Here is a 4,033-nt window from a genome sequence, read left to right as displayed (position 1 = left end):
TTACCATGTGAGAAGTAAATGAATTGAACTAAATGGTTTCTAATGCCCTGTCAACCTCTAAAATTCTATGAAACTTGATTTGATTCCAATGGGCCATAGCAGGACTTGGCACTAGTTTCATCAGTGAACCATATGGTTAGAAATTTATTTTTCCAAATGATATTAGTAAATATTTAAGGAGTCTCCTACCTCAGAGCTTCTTGTACAAGTTGAAACAAGACAGTAGAAGGTTTTCAGGTTGGTGAAGTAAACTTTGGCTTTTAGGCAACCATTCCAAAAACTATTTTCTTTAGAATCCAAGGGCTTGAAATTGTTCTGAATAAAGGATATAGATGCTTTTATGATTTATTAAATAAAAAGAGTACTAAATATATAATTTTAAAAATGTGTCAAAATGCTTTTGTATTTATTATTTCATTTTTTTACCTTGATAATTTTTCAAAAGAAATCTACACTGGAAACCTGATATCCTAGGCTTTGTATCCATTATATGATTTACCTGTAAGGAGCAGATTACATGTCTTTGAGTCAACTCACTTATATGATGCCTCTCTCTTGTGAGCATTTAAATTTCTTTTTCAAAAAGTTCCTTGGGAAAAGTTAGTCCTCAAATAGTCAAGTCATAGTTATAAAAAGAAAAATGAATTACATACCCAAACACAATCTTGAGATTTAACAGCCTTTGTAAGCAGCAATTTTATTTCCATTCACAGAGTTTTAATCACTGGTACATCCTACTCAAAACTATACATTGGGGATTAAATATTATTTGAAGCATTACCATGACATTTGCAAAAGCAAACATACTGGACTAAAAAGAAATATACTTGTGAGAAGAAAAAAATGTTCAGCTATCTTACATTGCCTTGAGATTTTATTAAAGATCCTTACAATATTGTGACACATTGAGGACATGTCTAAAAACTTCAAAATGTTAGGAAGTTTCAATTTAATAGTTTGACTCTGTCTGGACGGAACATCATTGCCTGGGGATCAAACAAATAATTGTGCAGGTATCCATCATGAGGATGAATAGAAATGTTTAACAACCAAAATAATTGGTCAATTCAGTCACTGTATACTATCAGTCTCCTATTTCTCAATTTTTTTTAAATAAAGCACTGGCAAAATTAAATTTAATTGTTTTGCCAGCAGATACATATGGAACATCTGCTGTGTGCTTTTTACCTGTGGAACATTTCATAGGTTAAGATATAGCATCTCTCTGTGGTGTTTTTCGGGGTTTTTTTGTTTTGTTTTGTTTTGTTTTGTTCTGTTTTTTTAAGACAGAGTCTCCCTCTGTTGCCCAGGCTGGAGTGCAGTGACGCAATCTCAGCTCACTGCAACCTCAGCCTCCTGGGTTCAAGCAATTCTCCTGCCTCAATCTCCTGAGTAGCTGGGACTACAGGCATGTGCCACCACGCCAGGCTGGTTGTTTTGTATTTTTAGTAGCAACAGAGGTTTCACCATATTGGCCAGGCTGGTCTCAAACTCCTGAACTCAAGATCTGCCTGCCTCAGCCTCCTAGAGTGTTGGGATTACAGGTATGGGCCACCGAGACTGGCCAGTGGTTTTTAATACAGCAGGAGAGGTCACATGTAAACACATGAACCGATTCCTCCAGCTTTTTTCCTATCACCTTAGTCCAAAGCACCATCATCTCCTCCCTAGATTTATGCATGTCCTGTTTCTTCATTTCCCCTTTTATGATATTTTTTCTACAAGAAGTCAGTGATCATCCATTACATTTAAAATAAAACCCAAACAGTTTAGCATAAGAGGAGGAGAAGGGGGAGGAGGAAAAGAAATCATGCTATTTTCCCTATTCCATAATTTTCAAATTTCTCCCCAGTCTGACCCTGTCTCTCTTACACGTCTCCTGCCACTTTTCACCTTGTCCAGGCTGCAGTCTATGTTTTTCTACCATAGTTAAGGCCAACAGATAAGGAGTAGGTGTCCTTATCTGTCTTGCTCTTCGTATCTGCATTGTTTAGACAAATGTCAGGCATGTAGGAAGCATATAATAAATATTTGTTTAAAATAGTAAAGTAAAAGAGCATTATGTCCTTTCTATATATTGGTAGGCTAAATTTGCAAATGGTTTACAGACATTAAAGAACAGAACAATCTTTTATAAAATAGTAATATATAACAAGTACAAAAATAAATTAATTTTTTAAAATATGTGGGACAGGAGGCAGAAGGTAGACCTCATCGGAGGTTAAGACTTGAAATAGATTTAAAACAATAATCTGAATTTTAATAGGTGAACAAGAGAGATGAAGTAAAGCATTCTAGCGCAGTACAAACCCAAATGTGAGCCAGGAGTGGGAGTAGCTGTGTGAATATGGTTGGAAGGGGACATTAAGGCCAAACTGATAAACTCAAGCATTCAGATTAAGGAAGACTGGCAACTAAGTGTGGGTAAGAAAAAGATTTTGGCAGATCAGCAGAGGAGATTATAATTGATTAAGTAGGAAAGCAAAATGGATAAAATATTTTTGAGGAGATTGCCATCATGACAAAAGTGATGTTTTAGGAATATTCATCCTCCAGCACATGGAAGGTGGAATAAAGGAGGTAAATAACTCTAGTCTGGAATAGCTGCTGGCCAATATCAATCTTTGAGAATAAGGTGACAAGGTGAGAGCCATAGTATAAAGTGACAAAGATAGTGGGAGAAAAGGGACCAAATAATAGAGGCCAAAAACAAACGATGGTGTGAATTTGGGTATGCAAGAAGGGAGAGAGTGAGTCAAAGCTAATAAGACATAACGTGCACTAGAAAACGCCCTTTTCAGCAGGAGACTGGAGACACAGGAAGCCACATTGCTAAAGGTCAATCTTCTACACCTCAAATGTAAAGTTTACCCATGTGCCTTAATTTTCTGTATCTTTCTCAGTATTAGAACAAATTTAAAATATGTCATTCTAGAATCCTATTGTTAGAATGTGGCTCTTTCAAAGTCTCTCAATGAGTTATACATGTATATTTATTGCTTTCTTATTAATCAATCAATCAATCAAGTGTTTCAATAGAATGTATAGGCTGTGTGTGATGAACATCCATTATGGTGTCTTTCAAACACCTCTTCTGTGCCTACTCCATTCACAGAAGTAGATCTGGTGGGGAATACCCCATTGGACACTGACATGGGCACCTGGTTTAAGCTGGTCCAATTAGAACCTGGCCTTGAGAATTTTAACCCAGCAGACAATAGGGAAAAAGGACAGATGCCTGTTCCATACAGAACTCTACAGAAAAAAATCCGTGACTTTGGAGTAGTTTTGTCTTCATCCTTTCAAGTGCTTCATTGTTCAAGTCTTTTTTCATTCCTTTTGTCCTTTTTTATCATCTTCTAGTTTCTATTGTATACAACTCAAAGAAATTTAATTAGTACCTAACATAATATACTTACAAAACTTGTATCAAAGGCAGATGCAGATATTTCTAGTGGAACTGGGAAATGAGAGCAGAACAAATGCAACTGCAGAGCTTGGAAAGAAAGCTTGCACATTAATGAAACCCTTTGCAAAACTTATCTAAAAGAGGCAAGCAACATTTGACACAAAACACAGGATTAGGCTTCTGTTTGTCTTTGTCTTCTCAGGAGACTGATATTTTTGGTAGGAGGTTTTCCTATATTTTCCCAATTTACCATTTCCTTCGTCAAAGAAATAAAAACATTTAAATTTGGAGGATATATGAACATATGAACTTTGGTTTCATTTTAAAAAGATAGAAGGGCATAAAATCTAAATTGCCAAAAATAAAATGTAAGTTAAGACATAACAGTTTAAATAGTGATGCCAGCTTCCCCTGATAACTAGGATTCTAACAGCACAAATGCTTAGCAGGGTTAAGACACCCATTCTCTTATGGATGGAGAGAATATGAAAATAGCAGAGCCTGTTTTTGTAAGTGGCACTCAAGGATGTTTCTACTCACCCAGTATAATCCTTCAGTTCATGAACTAAAATACTTTTTTATTATGGTCAATTGGTTTTGTGTTCACGTTACTTTGGAATATCT

The sequence above is a fragment of the Cebus imitator genome, unplaced genomic scaffold, assembly GCF_001604975.1.
Source record: "Cebus imitator isolate Cc_AM_T3 unplaced genomic scaffold, Cebus_imitator-1.0 Scaffold27, whole genome shotgun sequence".
Classification (NCBI taxonomy): Eukaryota; Metazoa; Chordata; class Mammalia; order Primates; family Cebidae; genus Cebus; species Cebus imitator.
Note: the sequence above shows the minus strand (reverse complement) of the source record.